Source organism: Manduca sexta, chromosome 22, assembly GCF_014839805.1.
Source record: "Manduca sexta isolate Smith_Timp_Sample1 chromosome 22, JHU_Msex_v1.0, whole genome shotgun sequence".
NCBI lineage: Eukaryota > Metazoa > Arthropoda > Insecta > Lepidoptera > Sphingidae > Manduca > Manduca sexta.
The window spans coordinates 6,379,890-6,406,535 of record NC_051136.1 but is presented as its reverse complement, the minus strand read 5'-3'; the positions used below and the strand labels follow the sequence as shown (position 1 = coordinate 6,406,535).

Genomic DNA, 26,646 nt, shown 5'->3' with positions numbered 1-26,646 from the left:
AATTATTTAAAAAAGAGTAGCTCTGGGAGCAACGCTTTTGTATAAAATATAATAACAACTTTATAAAAATGTAATAGCATTCCCCACTAGTTGGTAGCACGCCCAATGACTTTGATATTTTCGAGGGTATTAATTAAAAAATTATAAAGCTTCCCCCTCCTCCCTCCACCGCCATCGCCCCGCAGCTATTGTTCCCCATCACAAAGCATTTATATCGCGGAAAAAGATAAATATGCGAGACGCAGGTAATTGCGTACGCTTTTATTGAGCTGTTGTTTGATTTCAAAGGCTTTTATTGTGTCCACGTTTTATTGCGAATATTTGATGTACGTACTGCGCAGTTTAACTGACTTGTATGGAGCTCAACCACACGCGTGCTGGAATGCTTTTCATATTTACAAACCCTAATTGATGTCCAAAAAATTGTTTATATAAAATTATGTATTGATTATATGGCATGTGATTTATAGATAGAAATCCTAAAGTCTATTAGATATTCATAAGATGATTTACAGAAATCCATTTATTTACAAATTGTTTTTTACCTTACCTGCTAATGATCCGGCGATGAAAGATAGCTTCAATGATTTTCCAGAAAAGTGTTTCCCTCAGGAAGGCGCAGGTAATTATGATTGAGCACAAAATGGATAAAAATAACTCTGTGTATTGTTTCAGATGTAATTAGGGTTTGTGGTCCCGGCGGGCAGCGAGCGCAAAAACGCAAGTCAGAAGACCTTACTGATACAGCTGGGAGTTGTATTTCGCTTTCCTCATTTTAATACACTGTTGTGTGTATTTTTTTACGCTTTATTTGGTTTATGTTGACGTTACTTAGGCCCTGTTTTTTGCTGCGACACCTTTTCCATTAATCTTGGACTAAGATTTTTTTGCTAGTCACTTCTGAATGTTATTTTAAATCTATGTTCATTATCTAATTTTCAATTATTCTAGAAAATGTTCTCTCGTCTTTCACTTTCGATTGCCCAAAAGTAAATAATGGCTTATATGTTTTGAACCCCACATTGTGTGATGTTACTTATAATTAATTTGTCTGAAGGAATGTGTCATATTAAATTAACACGTCAAGTTTCCTCCGCGTTGTTAGCATAGCGCGGCGAGGAGCGTCGATTATGAATATTAATATGGCGACATCGCAGGTTCGCGGTTGACGTTAATTCGGATAGACAAATCTTTACGTGGTTTGTGTTACGAGAGCTTAGGGCATACGTAAGAGGCGGGTATTTTAAGCGGCGTTTTATAACATACCTTGTGTAGGTTTTTGTTGATTTTGGTATCTAAACAATATTATACGTTATTTTTGCGTGCTGGATAAGGGTGGCACTTTCCAAAAAGGAACCTATTATAACAGAATATAGGTACTATGCATAAATGCGGTCTGCAAATCGTTCTAATGATAATTAGCTTTTACATACATTCCGAAAGGGAAGCCGACAGGAAAAAGGGTTATATGGACTGTGCTACTGCTGAGTTGTTTTTCGGTTACATCTTATCTTACAATTTTTAATCTTGTAAACAAATTAAATTTCATAAATAGTTAACTATTATTTTTCGTCACTTCTCCCTAATTTGTTTTGAAATTTTGGCCGAAGTTAATTTACTCGAAACCATAAACTGCTTATTCTTCGCCATGATTAAAATAAACGGTTGAAAAGACATCTGAGTTGCATTAAATTATATGCATTTTGCCTTTTTGAGAAAGTAAAACCATTTTTTACGTACTAAAAGTATTAAAACAGTGATCTGTCTTCTCTCAACAATGAATTTCACAACTTTGTACTCACGTTAATTTAAGTCAATTTAAATCCGGCTTCTTCGATCCTCATTGCTTAAGATAAAACCATAATTAAGCGCCTTCCCGATCGATTAACTTGAGCCGAGTTAAAATAGACGCTAACTCCTCGAGAAAGGTTTACTCTGGCGTGAAATGGCATTAGGTTTTCGCGCGTTTTATGCGCCTTCAGAATAGAGACGAGTCGCTAAGAAAGGGGGATTTGATGGGAGATTGACTTAATTAGGCACAGTCGTTAAATTAGTGAAAGTATTTTTGATTGATACGACTTAAGTGGATTTGTTCGACGTTTATAGTAAATTATGGAAGCCGATTATCTCCGTCCACTGGTGACAATGTATTTTGTAGTTTATAAGACATTTTGGGTATTGCTTGAATAAAATATTATATCGATATCAGCAGGATTGCCTCGGTGGCGTAGTTGTAGTGCATGCGCGGTACGGCAGTGCTCTGAGGTTTTAGGTTCAATCCCGGGTCTGGCAAAGTGCTATTTAGGTTTTTCTACTCACTATCAGCCCGGAGTCTGGAATTAGTGTTCGATATGGTGATAGGCTTGGCTCCCATCACATCATGGAATGGAACACACTTGGTGAAAATTGGGTGGCCTAGTTTGTCTCTGCATATCCCGAGGATCGGAGATAAATGCTTGATTTGTGTATGTTTGTTTGTTTATGATATCAGCATCAAAACCATGTAATAAAAATAAAATGTTGCATATTATCTATTTATAATTTTGTTAGGGTATTACTTACTGATTATGAAAGGTAAGAACAATATATTTAAACAATATAACAGGTCTAAATAGTCTCACGAACGCTATTCTAGAATTCACTTACAATAAGGCTACAGGGAAATTGACTAATATTTCATTGCCTTCACTATTATCAACCATAATATATTGTGTGTAAGATATAAGCATTATGCGCTAACAACCAAAAATGGGCGTTGTTATCGCACAAAACTACTATAAATAAGGTCGTATAAATTAATAAACATTTCTCGTTTGAAACCGTAATGTTAGCACGTTCTTAACTAATAAAACGGTTTCATGTCAACCAGCAGTTAGATTATTACCGTTATAATTAAATCAAGCATTCTTTCTTATGTTTCGTATCAATAATTCAGTAAAGGAGTTGTGACAGGGCAATTTCGTCTCAAGTGCCGGCTAGCCCGAACTTACCCTAAGGTAAGGTGGGCCGGCTAATGTCGGCGGTCACAGCAACGATGAATGCAAATAAATGTTAATTATTCAAAAAGTTTTTATTTAGGGTTAATTTTCTTAAAAAAGTTCCTAATGTAATAATAATAATTAATAAACGTAAAATAAAGAGAATTGACTATTAATAACAAGTTGCGGCTTCACTTAATTATATCGATGTTTTTTTCTCGATTAGGTATAAAAATATTTTAATAAAGTAATAATTGATGACATTGACATCTTTTGTAATGAAAATCAATGTTACACTTAATACCTAAAAAATTCATTTTAAAAAGGGAAACTCGAACTTATGTACATTGCAATAATATATGGAATTTTTATTTTACAAAAAGAAATATATCGATAAATAATGTCCATCACTATAGTTGTGTTGCGTGACGCTGATTTTCCCGTGTTACGATATAAATTGGCGTCGACGTAAATGTTGTTCGAAATGTCAGTTTGACCTTATGCAAAGCGTTCGACCGCCCCTAAATTATATAATAAGCTACTGTTTGATCTTTGAAAGGTGCCCTTTAGTATGATGCCTGTCAAATTAACACGTAAATATTTGATACGTGGCTCGTATCGATAACATGAAGCTTGGGGTTTCTCTAGCTATACATACTAGACTATGCTCCTGGTAGAATTGGAAGATAGTATGGATTCCGACTCAAAATCGCATCAATCGATTGAACGGATTTTGATGAGACTTGAGACAGGTATGGCATTCGGTCTGGCATTATGTATGTACATCTAGGTTAAGAGACGTCTCGTTCAATTATTCAGTGCATATTGCATACACGGGTGGTGACTGACTGTATCTAATATGCTTCGTTAAGGTTATTTCACTGCAGTATAAATTACAATCAGTTGCGTCTTATGATGTGCCTTATTAGTTGTGGGGACATAGGTAAGTATGTAAAAATATAAGAAAGAAGAGAAAAGACAAAAATGAATTTGTTTTAAAATAAATAATCCAACGAAGAACTTGCGTTATTAATTAACTCATTTGAATAAAGCCAAGCGCTTTCTATTTCAAGTACGAAACATTTTTTGAGTAGATAAGTTATTCTGCCGTAAGTCATTAAGTAACAGGTGCTCTTAATGCCTATTTATACTGTTTTAAAGTTTTTCGCACAAAATTAGAATATCATTTGTTTTTATAATTGAAATGCATAGTGGCAGAGAAATAAGTTCTTTATAGAATGTAAACTTAATTTTTTTATTTTACATACGTGTCGGGTGACTTAAAAAGTGCTATTTTCAATAAGTATGTGGTTATTTAATTACGCAATGTCGTAATGACCCTGTATAAGAGTATTTTAATTGTATGGTACTAATGTAACCAGAAAATGACACATTTACGTGAGTAACCGATGTTACTCACAACTAAAAATTCTTTAGAAAGTCGTTAAGGTTTGTTCAATGCAAGGGGGTTGTCCGATATGGGACGGGTCGGAAACGGCGCGACTATCGCCGGCCACCGCGACTGTTTCTATTCAAATTAGCTACCACTTGACCGCATAAAAATTAAACTACTACGGTAATTTCAACGCGTTGACGTACAATGCCGTCCAAGTATAGATAAAGGCTTAATGTAGCTGTAGAAAAGTGTTAATGAATTAAGAAATATATATATTTACGTCGTTTATATAGTCTGGCGTATAAAGTGGTGGATGGTGCCAACTAGACGACACGTCACTATTTCCGGACCTTGTTCAAATGCGTGCAAAGGAAAGTTCTGTGAAGTTATTCAGTTCACTTAAAACATTTGTACTTTCACAAATAAAAACAAGAATGTTTTTTTTTTATTGTAATTGCATATTTTATTTCATAACAACATGCATTGATGTTTTAGCCTTTGTTATGACAATTATGTCTCAGTAACGAAATATCTACGATAACCTTTGGTAGTGCACTGTCTATGAAGATTGCAGCATATATGTATAATTTAACGACTTCATAAAATTGGTAGAAAAAATGCAGTTTTACAGTAGGAAAAAGATAAAAAAAAATATTGTTGATAGTCGATACTGTGGCTGCATATATTTATTTAGAAAATTAATTTTCAGTCTGCTCTATTGAGATTAATATACCATTATATATTTAGAAAGAAACTAAAGAATAGTATTCGCTTATCTCTATTGTTGTTACGACATTGTATATGACGCTGTTACTGTTTTAAAAAAAATATTTAAGAAAACCCTTTGAATCAATTGCAGCATAACACTTATTATAAAATGTGATAATAAAAAATGGTAGGATGCTTATGGCTCACAATGCAAAAAAAAAATCACGGATGATGGACTGTTTAGGAAACGCACCCTTCCGGTCACAATACCTTATTTAAATAATATTGCTACTTCTATATTACGCCAAATAATAATAAAAATTATAAGATGATACTTGTTTATAAGTAATTCTCATCATTTAATTTATTTCTCCGTATTCCATCGCATCTCGTTACTTTAAATTGTACATACGTATATAGCATATTTGTTTCATAAAAAACGTTAATTTTACTATCAAAGTACTCGAATTTTATTTCGTGAAGTACTAATTATTTCGTGGTATACCGACAGTCAGCATGCCAGGGCTTTAAATATAGATTTCTAGGCATTTTTGCTTCCTAATTAATGCTTATTGTAAGAACATTCAATAGTAACTACAAACTATTTACTTTATCAAGCCCTGATTAATAATTTGCAAAACACTAACTATGTTTAATTTTAGTATCGTATGATCTGTCCGTAAATAGATGTAATACAATATTTATTAAAAATAATTTATAGACAAACATTATAATAAAGAAAAATGGACGCTTCTCTTTAGCGCTGGTATAATATCTTAGACGCAGTTTAGTACTTAGTAAGGTTTAAAACAAATATAATGCGGTGGACTTAAAGACTACATTACACCTTAGATAATACTGTGACGAAAAGCTTTTTTATTAAAATGTATAATGCACTTTAAACATTTGACTTTAAAGGATAATATTGCAATTTGGTAGATTTCCCCTCTCTTGATTACATATTTTGTGCATGCAAACGTAAGACAGTGAACGTGATACCAAAATTCTCGCGAAATAAACACGCCTTCGATAGCTCAGTTGGTAGAGCGGTGGACTGTAGTTGTGTATATAAATTGATATCCATAGGTCGCTGGTTTAAATCCGGCTCGAAGGAGATTTTTTAGAAAATATATTTAAAGCATCAAAGTTTTTGCTAAACGACAATAATATCGACAAGTAACGACCGTGTCTAAACAGGTCTGCAGTTATCGCGCTATTAGAAATTAATTTAAAATTGATTACAAATTAGTTCAACTAGTGATTAGAACTAAACTCAGGTTTAATGTTATAACAAGAGATTTAATTAATTATTTATGGTAAATTTTAATTTTAAAATTAGTTGTGTAGCCCTATATGTAGTTTATTAAAGTTGTATACCTGTTAGTTAACCTTTACCTAATTTACCCTTATTTAATCCTTCTTTTACCGAATCTCTCAGAATTCTTAGTGTCTTCCTGACAACACTATTTTCTAATGAATTTAAGGTTATAGCTTAAGGTCCATTTTCATACATTTTGTTTCACCTTTAATCTGGGTAACTAAACAAGTATTGGCAAGTAAAGAATTTAAATTCACGTCTAGTTAGTGATTAGTTCTCGCAGTTGAAAGAAAAACGGAAAAATAATTAATATGCATGGATATTTCGGCCTTTAAAATTTCGTCATATTAAATTAAAGCCAGATTAAAGGTGAAACAAAATGTATGAAAATGGACCTTAAGCTATAACCTTAATAAAATTCAGTTATCCATTACTGGTGCCTGTTCAGCACAACATTTTAATATAATTTAAGATGATCTTATAGATACTCAAATCATTTGCTTACCGTAGAGTTTTATCTGAATAGGCTGGCTAAAGCAAAACTACTGCGTAACAGGAAACGAACGCGGTAAGGTTTGTTGAATTTTACGGCGAGTACGACGGAAAATATATTTTCCTTTTCCTAATTCACATACTATGGAGGTTGTCAACACAACTACAATTCTTATGTCAGTGTTGCAAACAGCAAGGTATGTTTAAGGTCTACGCGTTTAAATATTATTTTATGAAAAAAAAGTTTTAAATATAAATACTACATTTTACTCTATAATCAAGTGACAAGTTCTAAGCTACTGCCATTCATAAGTATGATATTTTTTAAGGGTTTTTAAAATTTATTACTGAGCTCCCGTATCTTAAGAGTTTAAAAAGTAAGTCCTTCGAGCCGGATTTGAACCAGCGACCTATGGATATCAATTTCTATACAACTACAGTCCACCGCTCTACCAACTGAGCTATCGAAGGTGTTGGTGAAGTTGCTAAAACAACGACTGATAAAGAACGCAACGCATACGTATTCAATGTGAAAGGACTGCTCCGGTTCGGACGCACGCTAAAATTGCGTAATTTATTACATTTCTACGTGGCCATATATAAATTAACCTAGTGGTCGAATTATTTAAATATAAATATTATCATATTAATTATCTTCCAAGTTCCAACTAGTCTGATTAAATGAACCCCGCCGCCGTGAAGCATGTAAGCCGGGTGCCTATGATTTTAATACAAGTTGAGGTTTTAGCCCGGCATGCGCCTTGCACTCCGGTGCACCGTTGTCAAATCCTCCATATTATTAACATATTAATTGAGTATTCAGGTTTAAGGAACGTCGGGATCCGACGGTTAAGTAAATCCGCTTTGCAATTGCGACACTCGTATTTGATACTTGAGATTTGGAGTAACATAACTAGAAAAATATAACATAAATTTAAAATGATATTTAAAATTTCTATTAATATCATGAATAATATATTTGAATAAAACTCAGATTATTCCTTTTATTGTTTGTACCCCAATATTTACTTAGAATTCGGTTTCAAAAATAGACGTGAATGCCAGTATATAACAGTCTATGTTTGACAATGTTTGGTCTGTTTATTTAGATGTCCTTTGTTAATATGGATTGTTTTAATTTGTCAAGATTTGTAAAGCATATTGTTTTGTTGTTTATTACTACTGGGAAGGCTCCATTTTTTTGGTAGCAAATAGTGTTTGATGAATTTAGTAAATAATGTAATAATATATTATAAGTAATTAATATTATGTCCTGTGAGTAAACATGATGCAACCCCGTAGGTATTATATACTGCGCCATTGCTGGGCATGGTCTCTTTTATTGAGAAGGGTGCTGCCTAATGGATATCACGAATTAATTAATTAATTTACTTCCTTGGCTCCATCACGGCAGTCTTGTGTATATTGGTAGACTTCATTATATCTTTGATATTCTCGAAGACAATTCTACGGTATTTAGTTTTCTTCACGATATTTCTTTTCGTTAAAACGAAAGATAATTTGTAAAGAACACATGACATAGAAAAGTTTGAGTTGCTTTTAACCGAGCCCGGGTTCGAACCCACTACTTTCGTTGCAGTAGTCCATTCCACTCCCGAGGCTACCGCCGTATAAAATATACTTATATTTATGATTTGTATAACTTCATGTGTTAGTAACTTCATATAAGTTAGGCGACTGTCTCCGAACAATAGCAGTTGGAACTATTTAGCGAAGTTTGCTGCGTCAATAGAGGGCGCCACCTCGGCGGGAAGTAATAATTCACTTAGCGGGAATTAACTCGCAATGTCTGCCACCGCGATTCTCCAGAGTTTTCCCGAACATACTCGAAAGTGTTTATTTATTTATTTATTTATTTTATTCGGTCTACCAACGGCTTTTACAATATTACATGCTATTACATTTCTTATTATAAATAAATCTTAACTAAAAATAACAAGCCAACTTATAGGTAAACACAGCTTGCGATAAAGATAATGTTGTTACTTAAAACTAAATGACAATATTGATAGAATAAAAAATTGCTCTTAACCAAAACTAAAAGTTAAACAATGCCTGAACGCTCAACATGCTCCAGTATGCTTTTACGGTAATTGTGTAGATTTTGATAGTTGATGTCTACAATATCGCAGTAATTGTTAAGTATTTTGCTCAATCGACACATAGGTGAATTTGCACCTGTGATTGTTTTACGAAGAGGTGGAACAAGTGGCTTAATTCGGGATCTAGGATACTTAAATGGCACCCTAAAACTAATTTTCTCCAGAAGTGATGCACAGTCAATTTCATTTCGCAGCAATTTATAGAGGAATTGTAGGTCCATAAGATCTCGTCTCTTGGTAAGTGAAATCATTTTAAAGTGTTTTAGTCTTTCGGAGTACGATAAATATTTTTTATTACAATTTGTTAAACGAGTAAGATTCCACAAAAATCTCTTTTGTATCCTCTCTAATCGCAAACAGTGAGTGGAATAGTGTGGGCGCCATACTACACTAGCATATTCAATGATACTGCGCACGAGACTATAGTATAGGATTTTTTTAGTTCGTACATTGCGAAATACTTTACCATTCCTAAAAATAAAACCAAGCATTTTCGATGCCTGCTTAACAACGTTGTCCATATGTGGTTGGAATGTCAGTTTACGATCAAAAACAACACCGAGATCTTTAATTTGTTCAACTTTTTCAAGACGATGACAAGAAATATGGTACATGGAAGTTATTGGTTGCAGTTTTTTTGTGAAACATTGGTAGAAGCATTTGCTTAGATTGAGCGACATTCTATTATCAGTGCACCACTCAAATAGATTATTGAGATCATCTTGTAACAGACATATGTCACTGGCGGAGTTAATAATTTTTGCAATCTTTAGATCATCTGCATACAGGAATGGAGTAGAATGTCGAAAACAATTAGGAACATCATTGACAAAAATATTAAACAAGATGGGTCCCAGGTGAGATCCCTGAGGGACGCCTGATAAAATTTCATGCTTCACCGAGCTATAACCATTGACAACCACATAAAAGGAACGATCAGACAGATATGAATTCAGCCAGGCCAGAAAACACCCAGATAAGCCGTAGTGTGTAAGCTTTTGGATTAGGATGTTGTGAGATACACGATCGAACGCCTTACTAAAATCTGTGTAAATAACATCCACCTGTTTGTGTTTGTCGATGGCTTCGGATAAAAATTCCGTGAAGTGAACTAGGTTAGTAGTGGTTGATCTAGCAGGAACAAATCCATGCTGATGTGGAGTAATTAAGTGTCTACAATGAGATTGAATTACGGGACATACCAGAGATTCAAATATTTTGCCAAAGATAGAAAGGATGGATATGGGTCGATAACTTGTAACCAGAGAATTATCACCACTCTTGTAAATAGGAACGACCTTAGCTAACTTCCATTCATTCGGGAAAGTACCAGTACTCAATGATGTGTTGAATATTCTGTGAAGAGGGTCAACTAAAAGAGAGGAACATTTGTCGATAAAGACAGGAGAGACACCGTCAGGTCCAGCACCCTTGTTCAATTTTAAGCTTTTAAGTTTTTTAACAATGGCGGCTGGACTAATTGAAAAAGTACTAAGATTCACTCCGCAGGGTGAGTTATTATTATAATTACAACCGTTGTAACCACTATCGCCACAGTAGACTGAAGCAAAATATGTTGCGTATAAGTTGCAGATGTCAGTACCATCTGATGCTGATGTGGTGTCATACGAGAGTACAGCAGGATATCGGCTGTGATTACTTTGCTTTCCTTTAATGTATGACCAAAATAACTTTGAATTCAGGGAGATTGCATCCTCTATGTTTTCAATATATAGGTTATAACAGGCTGTAGCTAGTTTGTTACATCTTTTATTTAAGATTTTAAGTGATATCTCATCCAAAGGGTTCCCGTATTTTTTAAATCTACACCTGAGTCTCTCTTTTTCATTTATCATCCTTATTAAATTACGGGTGAACCAAACAGGTCGTCTGCGAGATCGACAAGTTTTAACAAATGGTACGAATCGAATAGTAGCTGTCCTAATCACTTCATAAAAAATAGATACCATATCATTTACATCATTACATTCCCGAAAAAGTTCAGACCAATTTTGTTGTTCCAGATACTGCTTTATTAAATCATAGTCTGCCTTATTGTAGTTTGGGGCAAGGTTAGCTCTATGTTTAAAATTTTGTTGCTTTTTAATTACCAAGGTAACTTCGATTGGAGGATGTTGAGGGTCTATATTACACAACGTAGCCAAAGCCTTAGTAACACAACAAGAAGGCAAGGTCGTAAAAATGAGATCGAGAACTTTACTTCGATTATTTAGGATAGTATTATATTGTTTCAATTTATTAACGAACGTAAAATCGAGGAGTAACAGGGATAGAGGAGTACATTTACTTGTAAGTGTCGGGTTGGACACTTCAGACCAGTTAATAAGGCTTTGATTAAAGTCACCCATTATACATGTGGGTACACTAGACGTTTCCAAAATTTTGTTACAATTATTGATAAAATGTTCTAATGTTGTTTTATGAAGAGGAGGTGGAAGGTATACAGCACAAAAAAAGATTCTACGGTAACTGTTTCCCATTGGTAAGTCTAAGTGCACCCATAGATCTTCACAATCACTTTCCCACATTCTAAGCCTTTGTGAATTATATCGCTTATTGACTGCAATTAAAACACCTCCACCGTCCTTTCGATGATGAAAGCCTGACGATTCCCTGTCCCTTCTATAAACGACGTATCTATCGTCAAACAGCTCACAGTCGTAAACGCTTTGGTTGAGCCAAGTCTCAGTCAGAATAACAATATTTGTTTGATTTGTTCCTGCTTAGTTTGTGTTCAACTTGATGTGTTTTGTTTTTATTCTATGAAATACTGTTTTTATGTGCTAAATTTGTTTGAACAGCACTTTGTATTATTTGGAAATGTATTAGAGTTTATTTGCTGAATTTATTGTAAACTTCATATCCATCTTCGAGGTACGGTACGATTTTTATTAATTTTTAGTAATATTCAGTTTACGGTCATCACCAATAAAAACAAAAAAAAATCATGTTCATAATCAATATTTTAAACATAAAATTCAGCTTGAATTCTCAGTCCAATCATAATGTTTTTTTATGTTTAAGCGAATGTTAGACATTAAAATTAAACTATTTTTATTTGGGAGAAAACTAAAATAATTAAAACCGCGATAAAATCCGTTTTATCGCGGTTTTAATTAATAATTTCAAATTAATAATTTCAATTAATTAATAGAGGTATTATATTTCTACCAAAACATCTTCCTTTCATAATAACTACACATAAGGCAGTATATGTCATAAGGGTACAACAGGGCCAGACGGCGGGCGGGCGTCCCTGTAAACCCATCCTGACATTCACTTAATTACATAGATTACAAGTTGACATTTTCGTTTGCCACTGCGATTTAAACTTGACTGATATGGATTAGCCATATCCATTGCAACGGGTTTGTCGTTTGGGAAATATCTGTTTATGTGGCAAGAAATTGTTTTTGTTTTGTGTTTTTAAAACTGTTCTTTTTATTTATCAGTAACTTATTAAACTTACTTCCTTTTTTTCTTTGATTAAAGTTGTAGAAGTAGGTTAATTAGTTAAGGATTACTATTACTAGGTGTCTTTTCAAAAGACTGAGCCATTCACCATAAGAAAAAACCTTGTTTTATGAAATACAAAAAACAAAGTTTCAGATTTCAATGACATCGTTATATTAAGAATGGAATTGATGTATTTAGGGAGCGTTGTTTAACGATTTCACAAACATGTAAATAAATGAATTTTGGGTGTACCTTACGAACAGAACTGTCACGGCAAATATTAATCAAAGTCGAAACTGTACCGGCTAGCATACGTAAACGCATGTAGGGGCATTTTAATTATGAACCAGCGTAATGATCATTTTTCATTCTTAATTGCCATTTTCATGCATTTTAGCTAATCATCATTATAAGAGAAAACATTTGTGTTAAGCTTTTCGGTTTAAATACGTTGGAATAATGTCTATGTTTGCACGAGTTTATATATAGTAAATGTTAGTTTCCAAATAGTCATAAAAACATTGTCGGCCTGGGGCTAGTCGTTGATTTTCCATACATGAATATTCCGGGCTGTTTGGCATTCACACCGCGGGGCCGGTATCTAAACATCGGGAGAGCAATAAAACTAAGCACACGACAATCCGACGAGCAATAAAAGTCGACGAGATCTCGTACAAAGTTACTGGGATCGGTTGGTTAAAGAGTTGGATTGTGACGTCACTTCGCTTTCATATCACGAGCCTAAAACCCGCTTAGTGTATGCGATGCCCTAGCCGACGCGACGCGACGTCGCGACAGTTTTAGTGGTGTGATTTTGAATTGTCGATAAAATTATTATTAACTTTTAATTTTTATGCTTTGATAAACTTTCATAATGTTTTATCATGTTAATAATTGATCTTTTCCTTACCCAGAAGACAAATCAAACACATTGTTATGTGTATTTTATTCCCACAAAACCATTTATATTAGAACAATTAAATAAAAAATTAAGTTCTTTAAATATGGACCCGTTTTGAAAAGATATAGTGTAGTAAATCAAGATAAATTTTTAGACGTAACCAGTTAGCAAGCCTAAAAATAAACATCTTTTTATCTAAAACTACTTACTATGACTATTTCTAACATTAAAAAAATATTTTTTTGGTTTATTATATTTTAATATAATCAAAGGCTTCGCCGACAATGCATCGACATCGACATACCAGCTCTTTACGCTTAAATACTCGGTGTAGGTAAACCCGAGGCTGCGGTACACGGCTCGCCACCTGACACCATTATGCTATTATAATATTTTGCTACTTTACCTCCTGATGTCTTCTTGACGACGCAGTGAATACGAAATCCTCACGCCTCCCTCCCACGAGACTTCGGTTTGATTCTGTAGGAATTTATTGGTGATTGTATATGTATTTGATACTGGTGGCTTTGAAATGACATCGTAAAGTTTAGTTTATGTTTGTTCTACTATTTGTGTATCCCCTTTTTTAGTTAGAAGCAGTTTGGAAATGATAGAAATTTATATGAAAATTTATGAATGTTTTTTATGAAGAATTAAATAGTATTTTCATATTTGAAATTTAATTCGTAAGTTTGAGGCTAAGATGTACTTACCTATCGACTTTATATGACTTCACTATTGTTTAACATTTGTCTTCTATGTGTGGATAAATTAGTCTCTTAAAGAGTTTCTAGTAGCCTTACGCAGCTGGTTTTTATTTTTACACCTATATACTTCAGTGAACATATAACATTGTAATTCAATAAAGGTTTTTTTATTGGTTGTTTGTGAAAAATCACAGACATTAAAAAAGCGCTTCACAATTCATTCCTATTCTGTGTTTTCCACGACAAAAGTTGAAAATATCTGGCCAAATAAAAATGTGGCCCATGTTTCTGCGTTTGCCGCGCATTTATTTTTTATTGTGAGGGTTCCGTTCGAATCTGGCGGCTGGATTTTTGTTTAAAATTGCATTTTTATATTTGGAACGCGATCCGCGACCGACATGGCGGGTGACAAATACTCGCATCGCCGTCATGAATGACAATTGAAGAGATGTTTTTTTATAAAGACGGCTCGATTTTTATTTTTATGTCAAAGAAATTGCCTCCATAAAAATGGTGTTGAAGTGATGAGCGTAATATTTTACTGTCGTCGAAAAGAGGCAATTGTGTTTGAATGACAAAGGGAGGTGTCATTTTTAAAGATGTTTACCTTCGGTGCGTAATGTAAAATATGACTGTTTAGTAGGTAACGTAGGGCGAGGTTGAATTAAGCTTGTTTCATTGAGCTGCAACTCTGACGGCACTCCGCTATGTCAGGAATTTACTCACATGGCGTAGGTATTAGCTACGTGTCGTCGAGTACACAAGTCTAATGTCCACTTAAAATTTGTGTTAGAACTTAAATGAATGCATCCATTGCGACTTATAAGTGTCAATTCAAATTCTTGTCACTTGTCTCTTTGTCTTACAACTACTTGTTATGTCTTTTGTAATACTGGATATATTATAAAGATTTTATTTACAAACTCTATTTAATTCCTATAATTTGTTACGTCAGATTGTGGGACTAAATTGACATTATAGATTTATGGCGAAATAATATCTATTTGAAATTAGTTTTAGACAAGGTTTCCAAATATAGAATCTTAGCAGTCTATAGGCCTCGTTCAAGTATTACGTAGCTACCAAAGGAAGATGGGGATCTAAACAGTGATTACATCAGCAATATTTATTTAATTATTTTGCACTATTTTGTCATTTTCGATTGATCACAATGAACATCTATACTAATATCATAAGGCTGAAGAGTTTATTTGGTGTTTTGTTTGAACGCCCTTAGGAAATACTAAACCGATTTTGGTTTTTTTTACTAATAGGAAGCTACATTATTCCTACTTTTTATCCCGGTTAAAGCTTTTCCACGCGAGTGGAGCCACAGACAAAAGTTAGTTGTGTTATATATTGTGTTGATTATAACATCCACATAGTCTTCAGCAACAAATAATGCCTTAGTCTACCTGAATAATATCTTAATGACACTTTATAGTTGCCGCTTAACTACAAGAATCCTGATAAAAATTAAACGATATATTTGTAAGCAGCGCTGTCCGCGACTGTACATATTGCATAGTCCTAAACCCCACTGGATACATTTGATTAACCTGACTAGACAGGCTCCATTGATTTACAGTTTGGCATCTACTTTAATCCTAAGCAAATAAATCTACCTTAATACTAAATGCTTGTAATGTGGAATTAATACAATAAGAATGTATAATTAGCTTTTATTGTAATACAATGCTAAGACCTTGAATTGTCTTAGTGCATGTAATTAGTACTTGTCACCAATGTTAACGGGATTATTGACAGTCATATAATTTACGATTGCGATAAGGTCGCTAATTGTACTTCCTGATAGTTTCTAATCTCTATTGTATTTTAACTTTCCTATACGATTCAGTATATAATAAAGAGTTTAAATAAATAAATATTGTCATAAGGATTTTAATAACGATTTATTAAAATATAGCTTTTTCCCGCGGCTCCGCCCGCGTTTTAAAGTTTTTCGGGCTAAAGTTTTCCGTTATAAAAGTCACGCTATATATTTTCCCTATGTTCTTCCTAGGGTCTCAAACTGTCTTCATACATCCAAATTTCATCTTAATATGTTAAGTAGTTTTTGAGTTTAACACGTTCAGGCAGACAGATGCAGCGTGGGAATTTGTTTTATAATATATTTTTGTAGAACTTTTTAAGAGGAACAATCCCGTCATACATATGTGTTGCATCACTTTAACCGTTTACGCAGCGCACGCAACGGAAGCTCTCAAAACTAATATTTTTTCCCCGTTTTTGCAACATGTTTCATTACTGCTCCGCTCCTATTGGGTATAGCGTGATGATATATAGCCTATAGCAATCCACGAATAAAGGGCTATCCAACGCAAAAATAATTTTTCAGTTTGGACCGGTAGTTCCTGAGATTAGCCATTACTGCTCCGCTCCTATTGGGTATAGTGTGATGATATATAGCCTATAGCGCTCCACAAATAAAGGGCTATCCAACACAAAAAGAATTTTTCAGTTTGGACCGGTAGTTCCTGAGATTAGCTATTACTGCTCCGCTCCCATTGGGTATAGCGTGATGATATATAGCCTATAGCAATCCACGAATAAAGGGCTATCCAACGCAAAAATATTTTTTCAGTTTGGACCGGTAGTTCCTGAGATTAGCCATTACTGCTCCGCTCCTATTGGGTATAGCGTGATGATATATAGCCTATAGTACTCCACGAACAAAGGGCTATCCAACGCAAAAAGAATTTTTCAGTTTGGACCAGTAGTTCCTGAGATTAGCTATTGCTGCTCCGCTCCTATTGGGTATAGCGTGATGATATATAGCCTATAGCACTCCACGAATAAAGGGCTATCCAACGCAAAAAGAATTTTTCAGTTTGGACCGGTAGTTCCTGAGATTAGCGCGTTCAAACAAACAAACAAACAAACAAACTCTTCAGCTTTATATAATAGTATAGATGGTACTTGTTGTGATATAAATGCACATATTGTTTTAGATAATAAAAAGTAAAAGTTTTTATCACTTAATATTGACACTCTTTGAAACTATTGGACCGATTATACTCAGAATAGTTGGTGGAACGGACTGCCGAGACGAATCTCCGCAGATTTAAAACCAAAGGGCACGCACCTCTGACTTTTCTGAAGTTATGTGTGTATACCTTATGAATTATCGCTTACTTTAACGATGAAGGAAAAAATTGTGAGGAAACCTGTATACCTGAGGAGTTCTCGATATGAATTTTCAAGGTATGTAAAGTCTAGCTATTCGCATTAGACCCGTGGTGGATGCTTAATCTCTGTCAGTAATAGAGATGACCCATGCCCAACAGGGCTGGTATTGCAATTTCATCATCATCCTCAGACACATAAAGTCGACTGCTGAACATAGGCCTCCCCTAAAAATTTCCAGATGGACCTGTCAAATATTGCATCAGTCAAATATAACGGTCTATGAGATACAACAAATATGTTGTAAGACCAATAGGTATTACAATCTAAGCACCTTCCAGACCAATTAAGGAAAGCCAGACCTTTACCGTAGTATAGCAAATCTGATTATACGATATATGATAATAAATAGACTTGCAAACGTCATTGGCTTCAGGCGTACTAATTAGTTTCAGCTTAGCGTGTTTCAAGCTAATTAGTATATAATTATTACTGGAATGGAATGTGGAAGCTTCGAGAACCCTCTTCATTAGTACATCTGATAATAGAGAGGTTGAGCCATTTGACGTAAACCTCTTGAAAACAAGGAGCAGATGGTGAACAGTTCTATAGTTATAAGGTGCTATGGCGTGTTATAACATTTAGTGAGAATTTTAACATATTATTTTATTATTATACTTATTTAATCTAAATATCTCGGTGGCGTAGTTATACTGCATGTGTGGTACGGCAGCGCCCTGAGGGCCTGGGTTCGAACCCCGGGTTGGGCAAAGTGATTGGGTTTTTCTGCTCAGTAGAAGCCCGGGGTCTGGAATTTGTGCATGATATTGCGATATGCTTGCTCCCTATCACATCATGGGACGGAACACACTTGGCGAAAAGTGGGTGCCCTGGTTGCGCCTCTGCATGCAGCTTCGGGAATAAATGCGAAATGTGTGTGTATTCAATATAAGACGTAAATAAATACGATGGTATGATAAGGCGGGCAAGCCGTATGCCTAATGGTTACATGATCGCTCAAATACACTCTATCATTCATTTAATAAATTACTTTGTAAGTGATATTTGTTCAGTTATTGAGTTCTATATGATAAACAAGTTACCTTACAGTATTTTTAGTAACTGGTACGTATGTGTTTACCTTTTATCGTTACCGTCCGGTTGATCGTTAGCACGCCGAGTAAAAGCGGCCGATCGGCTGATGCTGGACATTAATCGCCCGTTAGCGACGCATTATTCACGGGCACGCGTTGCATCGAATCCGCCACCCTGTATCACCCTTTGCATACCCACCACACATACTACCATACGTCATTCAACACCACACAACTTGTTGTAAACTCTATACCGTTGTGTTAAAGTATATTGTGCCAATCTGGAACAGATTTGTTACGTCGCATTTGCATAAACATAACCGTTTAACTAATCCAAGCCAATATATTCTCTATTTCCCAATGAATAAAATTAATTCCTTTTTAAATTCCTTTCATACGCTCATTCAGAACTGATAGCTATCGCTTTATGGAATATCACTGTAGCTGAAAATAGTTCTTCCATTTAAAACGCTGTAGTATGAGCAATAAAGCATAATTTCATTTGATTCATAAGCTATTTGCGGAAAGGTATTTATTTATGTGGATTCAATATGGCATTGCATTTATTGTGCCAATATCAACAGTCACAGTTGCAATGGACAATTAATTATTTGTAAACAATATCGTAGGTCGTGCATGGTCATAAATGGCTTGTTTTTGATGTGTACACAGAATCTTTAAACATTGCTACTTAAATAATTTAATAACTAGCGTTATATGCATAACCATAGGTTAATTGGTTGGTTTGCACGACAGCAAACCTATAATTACATTCGGTTTTTTGTAGGAAAGCGGTATGTCTTCGGTCGAAACTTGCTACCCCTAAAAGCTGGCTAAAACTGAGTGGAATACGACTTTGTTTTAAAAAATTACGATATTTATCGTTTATTATTTTGAACTCGGAACACCAAGCGCCAATGTCTTAATAAGTTATATATACAATGTCTATGCAAATATTTTATAAGTTGCAAGTGGGTATTATACAATAATCTATTTTAATGGTAGATTGACTTAAATATAAAGCCTCGCAAGCCGTGAAGTGCGTAAACCGATCGGCGCGTCTGATGGAGCAGAAGGCTTCTGCTCGGCCGAGCGTGAAGATACCGCGATAGTGCGGCTCACTACCTCACTATGGGACGCTCGCCGGCTACCCTGTCGACTCGCAACTAGTGCTACTCACATAACGCAGGACAGAATTAAAAATCTTAACCGTTAGATCTTAAGAACGAGGTTGAATTAACACGTTAATCTGAGCATCGGGTGAACCTGAGGTCGTTTTTATAATAGGTAGGATTGGTACATATTAGTGTGTGCTTGAAATTAAATATACTTACTTAGTTTTAATACGATCACGGAAATATTACCCCACTGCGTCTCATGGTAAGTGTAGTGTAGTCCAGATAGAGTGTTGACTGACGAGAGATTCTTGTCGATCGAAACAATTATGCTAGGCTGTAACCGGATATACATAGACTGATCCTGGAATGCGACACATTTACGTGGGCCGCTTTTGTGGTTTTACCAATATCTGATGACCTTTAGTGGTAAGCGCTCTTGGAAACGATACGCCACGAGTTCTATCACAGCACCTAGATAAATATTTGTCGATCTTTTGTTTCGAGTTTACGGAGTATGTTACGGAGAATTAAGACCTAAACCTATTACAACCTGATTTAATTTCTAATGACTCATGTAACCACTGTAAGTAAATACTGTTAGTCATTTATGGATAGCGTTGTAGGTAGTACATTGAACAATATCAACATGCATGGCAATTAAAGGTAACGCATTTAAAATATTTTTAGTAATGTGTAAGATTTAATTCATTTAATGCAATTACCACTGTTTGTCCTTGAAATAAATAAATAAAAAAAAAAGTGTAAAATCGAAGTAAGAACATTGTTATCTCCATACATTGCTCTCCCATAGGCTACGATAGTTGTCAAAATAAATATATATAAATTCTTGTTCCAATTATAATTAAATATTAACTCCTTTATAATACGGCGTGTTGTTAAATAAATTAGGAAAATACTTGAAAATTAGGTTGATCCACCTTTTGTTGGAAACGGCACATCTGTCGCACAAACAAAACGCAACACTGAAAACGGCCCTCGAATTTAATACTCCCAAAATGAATATTTATAAAGGCGTCAACTGTTAATCCGGTATTGTTACAATTTTCGCATCTCGTGACTGATGATGTCAAGACAATACGGGGCTCTTATGGTTTGTACACTGCGGGCCAAACAGGGTTACGTTTATATTTTATTTTATAAACAATAATTTGTTTAATTGTAGATTCTTTTAAAATGATTGATTCGTTATATTACATTTAAAATAGCAACTAATTTAATATAGAAACTTTTCACGTTGTGGTTACTACTTCCAAGATGAATAAAAAAACATAGATTGATTAGTTAGACTTGTGTTAATAAAATCGTACGAATTTGAAAAATGGTAAATTTATAATGTAGATTTTCTTAAAATCAAACTCATGTAAATTGTCATAATATAACACGTAATTTTAATAGTTGTTTAGAAATAATAATAATTATTCTTACACATTGTTTTGACGTATCATAAGTGCAACTTTGTTCCCCTACGTGATAAATAAAGTATTTTATTATTTATAATACAATTATTGATATCTAACACAAATGGCCAGCAGTATACTGCTAAGAATACTGAACGTTCATCTAAGGAATTAACGAACAAAAGGCTTAAGTTAGCTTCGACGCCTCGTCTTTGTTTGAACGATTCATATAAAAGATCTCGGGCTTAGCAGCTGACGGGCCGTCGTTTACAGATCAAATCTGCTCTTAATAGCACTTATGCACAATTGTTGAGTGTTTACTAACAATTGTGTAAAGCATATTTATTTTGATAATAATGATGACTACCTTGGTGGCGTACTTGTATTATGCAAAGTGATGTTGGGCTTTTCTACTCAGTATCAGCTTTGAGTCTGTAATTTCTTGCCTGATATGGCAATAGGCTCGCCCCCCATCATATCATAGGACAGAATGAACATAGAGGAAAGCGAGTGCACTAGTTGCGACAGCCTATCCCTTCAGGTATAAAAGGATTGAATGTGTGTGTGTGTGTAATAATTCTGTATCATATACTAACCCACTACTGGGATTGGGACTGCGTTACTACTGAGATGGTTTAGAATTTACACCTTAGTCTTAATCTAAGCTGTGAATGATAGCATTGTATGAAATATTTTAATTAATCTAATTTTTCGCCATGGATATTACCAAAAAGGAACTCCTTCGAGCCGGATTTGAACCAGCGACCTATGGATATCAATTTATATACAACTACAGTCCACCGCTCTACCAACTGAGCTATCGAAGGCGATGAGAAAGTCGCTAAAACAATACTCGATATGCAACTGGTTACCAACAAAACACGTACGAGAGTTACGTAAAGCGACTTAACGTCACAAGTTACAACACTTCACTGACCACTTGATAATATTTTAAATACGTAAATGTAGTCAGTAGTAAGACAAAAATACCAACCCTTATACTATATACTGTCCAACTACTGGACATGGGTCTCCTCTACTAAGAGGATTTTTTTTTGTATCGGATCCCGCAGTCAACTCCGAAGGAAAACTGCGAATGGCACACTGTATTCCTCCGGCTTAGCAACTACAAGGACATGGAGGAAAGTTGGGAGAACATATCTGGGGAAGGAAGTGTCAAAGAAGGACAACGAAACCTATTAGGATGTTAGGAGGGGAGAAGGCCAGGAAATGTTCGCGAGCCCTCATAGGCCTCAATGTGAACTGGCAACCACGAGGTATATACAATACTAAGAGGGTTAAGGGCTTAGTACTACACGCTAAGTCAGTGCGGGTTGAGAGAAAACTTTTCATATTGACTACTGACGATTCGAGTTCCCTTGTCAGGCATTGCATGTGGGGTAAGAGAGATCGACATTCTTTCTGGATAGCTGTCGGAAGCAACGAGCTTCTTATTAGTTGACAGTATATTAGGTCACCCACACATCCAGTATTTTATAGGGACAAAATACCCTTCATATAATATTGTTGGATTTAATTCTATATCAAGAATTTTACCAAAATATCTTTTAGAATTAATAACATAGTAATGAAAAGTAGTAAATACAGTAAATAATATATCGAAAGACAAATTGGACAGCGCGTGCAATAAAACGGTAACATTATAAATGGTGCAGATACAAATCAAGGCACCATTTGCAACTAAGGAGATATTGCCCACTACGGCACGTCTTAATTACCCATGCAATAAATATCATAGATTACTGTTCGTGATATATTTAGTTTGTTTTATGTTCAATAAGGTATTTAACAAGAGATTTTAATTAAGTATATTCCATTGAACCAACACAGTTAATTATAGAAATACACCAGTTATGTCAGTAAAAATCATTGATAGTTTAATTAGTAACACACTTCTTGAATAAGTCCAAAATTGATAAAAAAAAAACAAAAAATTGCCGAGTTAATAGCTACAAATTCGGATGAAACGGAATGCATTAATAAAATCTTATCATTCTGTATTTAATTAATTTTCGCTTGTAAAACAAACCGTAAAATATTTTATATGCGATTGTTCAGTTTAACTGTAGAGCGGAAGTGGGAACATTTCATATAAATTTGTTTTGGTATATTTGTTTGCATCGATATTCATTAATATTTAATTGAATCAAAATTTTATGTGCTTTTTGTATTGTTGTAAAACATAATTACGATTAAACTTGTTAATTGTTTAATGAATGTTTAATTGAAATCATTTTTTTTTACTTTCGGACTGAATTTAGGTGTACTTGCTAATCAAGATATTCCTATATAATTTATTACTTTGTACCTTATGGATCTATGCATATTCACACGCGGAAAAGTATTACATAATGTCTGCAAGTATAAACAATTCTCTTATTACTACAATAATAATATTATTTTATTATTTTTGAGAAATCAATCTATTCTCAGCAAATACAGCATTGAGTTCATTCCTTATGGACATTTTCTTAGTTAACAATAAATATATGCAGAAGATGTCATTAGCAGTTATATTAAAGACTAGCTTTTGCTCGCGGCTCCGCCCGCGTTATAAAGTTTTTCAGGCTAAAGTTTTCCATTATAAAAGTAGTAGTTTCCCGGGAGCCTATGTTCTTCCCAGGGTTTCAAACTGTCTCAATACCAAATTTTATCTTAATACGTTGGGTAGTTTTTGAGTTTAAGACGTTCAGGCAAACGGATGCAGCGGGGGACTTTGTTTTATAATATATTTTTTTAGAACTTTTTAAGAGGAATAATCCCGACATACATCATTGTTGCATAACTTTAACCGTTTACGCAGCGCACGCAACGGAAGCTCTCAAAACTAATAAATTGTCCCCGTATTTGTAACATGTTTCATTACTGCTCCGCTCCTATTGGTCATAGCGTGATGATATACAGCCTATAGCACCCCACAAATAAAGGGCTATCCAACACAAAACGAATTTTTCAGTTCAAACTGGTAGTTCCTAAGATTAGCCATTACTGCTCCGCTCCTATTGGTCATAGCGTGATGATATATAACTTAGAGCACTCCACGAACAAAGGGCTATCCAACGCAAAAAGAATTTTTCAGTTTGGATCGGTAGTTCCAGAGATTAGCCATTGCTGCTCCGCTCCTATTGGGTATAGCGTGATGATATATAGCCTATAGCAATCCACAAATAAAGGGCTATCCAACGCAAAAAGAATTTTTCAGTTTGGACCGATAGTTCCTAAGATTAGTAAACAAATATAATGAGAAAGCTTCGAACTGCTAAGCTATCGGGAGTTACACGTGTCATTGTGATTCAACCATAAAAGATAGACATATGCTGTCGTGGGATATTTTTTACATAATTTTAAGGAGAACATTTCCGTCATACATGATTTCTATGTAGCTTTAACCATTAAGGTTGCACACGCGACGGAAGCTTAAAAATGGAGTAACTTCTCCCGTTTTCCCAACATTTCCCTTCACTGCTCTGCTCCTATTAATTGTAGCGTGATGAAAAGTATACTATAACCAGCACAGGAGTATGACAAATAATTGTACCAAGTTTCGTTAAAATCCGTCGAGTAGTTTTTGTTTCTATAACGGTTATACAGACAGACAGACAGACAGACAGACAAAAATTTTACTAATTGCATTTTTGGCATCAGTATCGATCCCTAATCACCCCCTGATAGTTATTTTGGAAATATATTTCATGTACAGAATTGACCTCTCTACAGATTTATTATAAGTATAGAAGATAAATGCTAGCTTTAGTAACATCTAAAGTATTTATATTCCATGTTTTATAAACAAATCATCACATATCATGATTTACTGTTGTACTAATCTCTGTAAGGTGCGGGAAACATCTGTGTTGTGAGTAAGGATCGTTGTCCCGAACTGTGGCTGACGTAGATCGATGCCTCGACCGCAACGTAGTCACCGGTGCCACAAGACTAGAGAATACAATGCTAAGTGACTGATTGCGGGGTCGCGATCTGATGTCACACTGAATTTATTCACTTACATTCTTACACATAATATACTTTAAGATATTTATTTATTGGGTCCATTATTAATTACACTATTACATTCATAAAAAGTTTAGAAAGTGATTGTAAGAAAAACTTAGTCTAAATACTTGTTTATAAAGTACACATTCAATAATTGTACTTACTAGACGATATAATTTTGCAGGTATATATAATTTTTATTTACTATAATTTTGAGGCTATAATTGCGTTTTTACAGTGGTACATTTCAATAATGTAGTAGTTATCTGGTATTGTTTTGCAAAGTAATATATAGAGTGTCACATATGGATGTGCGGCCGAGAAATAAGACATGTTTCTCGCATATAATATAATATATATAATAGAACAGGCATATTAATAGCTTGAGCAATTTAACCCAAAATAGTCATTGTATCTATAACAATAGAATACAGGTACATTAATTATTTATTTTAGAACTATCTTTTGCTTGGGGCTCGGCTCCCGAGAGATACTTTTTCTGGGATAAATATTTTCCCGGGACTTAGGAGCACTCAGGAGTCACACACTACTATTAGTGAAAAAAAATCGAAGTCGGTTTAGTAGTTCCTGAGATTGGCAAACAAACAAACAAACTCTTCAGTTTTATATAATAGTATATACAGAGTATAAATATTAACTGACTGTATTACGCTATATTAAGTAAAAAAAAATACAATATCAACGTTCCTCAACTCTATTCAAACTGTACATCGTTTTAAAAAACGACAAACATTTCAGATTTCATTAAAACAGCTGCAGATAGAGAATTTTGGATATGATGCATCAATCAACAAATCGTCGAGCCCAGCCAGGTGGCGGCAGGCGGCGCGCGGGGCCCAAGTGGCGTAAATAATTGATAAATTGCCACCGCACTCCCCGAAGTGACCCGAACCCAAACTTGGAATTTACGACCATTTAATTGTAGCTTAATTCCCAAACTAGTCTTAGCTTGTGATATATTGTTTGTGAGAGAGTTGTATCTGATTTAACGCAATATTTGCGGTCAAATGCGGTATACATTTTCACGGTGTTCCTAAATTTGTAAACTGACTTATTTGTGATTATCGTATCGTAATCCTATTACAACTCAAAACTGGAATATAAATAATTTTTACTTTAACAACTCCCTTCCAGTAGTATAGTGGTGGAGTGATCCAATGCAGTGTCGACGAAATAACTCTTTCATATATATAAGTTTCCGAAAAGGCATTCAAAACCGGGTCCTTTCAGACCACAACTCATTTATGTTAGCAGTAAACCAAAGAATAAATGGAACAGTATATTAAAAAGTTATGCATAATAAATCAATCAAACACCAATATAATAAAATTGATTCAATGCCTCAAAACATGATTGAAATTAGGTAAATTTATAAAGGAAAATGACGTTAAATAACATGCTATCAATTTTTACTCAGACAGTGCCCGTGGGTTGATACCGATATTAACTCTGTAATTGACCCGTCATCCACCCTTAGGCGGGCTGTGTGAGTGACTTTTTTGGTTATTAACTAGTGGACTACCGAGATTTTACGTTAAGGCTGATTTTTCAATGCCCTGATTAAATGTATGCGTCAAATGACAATTTAATTAGAGAAATCAAATAATTTATCGATCGATATAAATGAATTTTTATCCGTTTACACGTTATATTTTATCTTAGAAATAATTTCTATCTGATGATTGGAAAATCTACCTTTAATCATATGGGTGATATTAATAAATTTTGAATTAA

General features: G+C 34.5%; 3 non-coding genes across 3 annotated transcripts; 1 reads left to right on the top strand and 2 right to left on the bottom strand.

The window, feature by feature from the left end:
• The first annotated feature begins 6,105 nt into the window (after positions 1-6,105).
• On the top strand, positions 6,106-6,196 carry Trnay-gua. The gene is given in 2 exon segments: positions 6,106-6,142; positions 6,161-6,196. It is a non-coding gene; the product is annotated as a tRNA-Tyr (tRNA).
• A 1,078-nt stretch (positions 6,197-7,274) lies between these two features.
• On the bottom strand, positions 7,275-7,363 carry Trnay-gua. Its single transcript is given in 2 exon segments — positions 7,275-7,310; positions 7,327-7,363. It is a non-coding gene; the product is annotated as a tRNA-Tyr (tRNA).
• Positions 7,364-21,615: 14,252 nt separating this feature from the next.
• On the bottom strand, positions 21,616-21,704 carry Trnay-gua. Its single transcript is given in 2 exon segments — positions 21,616-21,651; positions 21,668-21,704. It is a non-coding gene; the product is annotated as a tRNA-Tyr (tRNA).
• Positions 21,705-26,646: the final 4,942 nt, after the last annotated feature.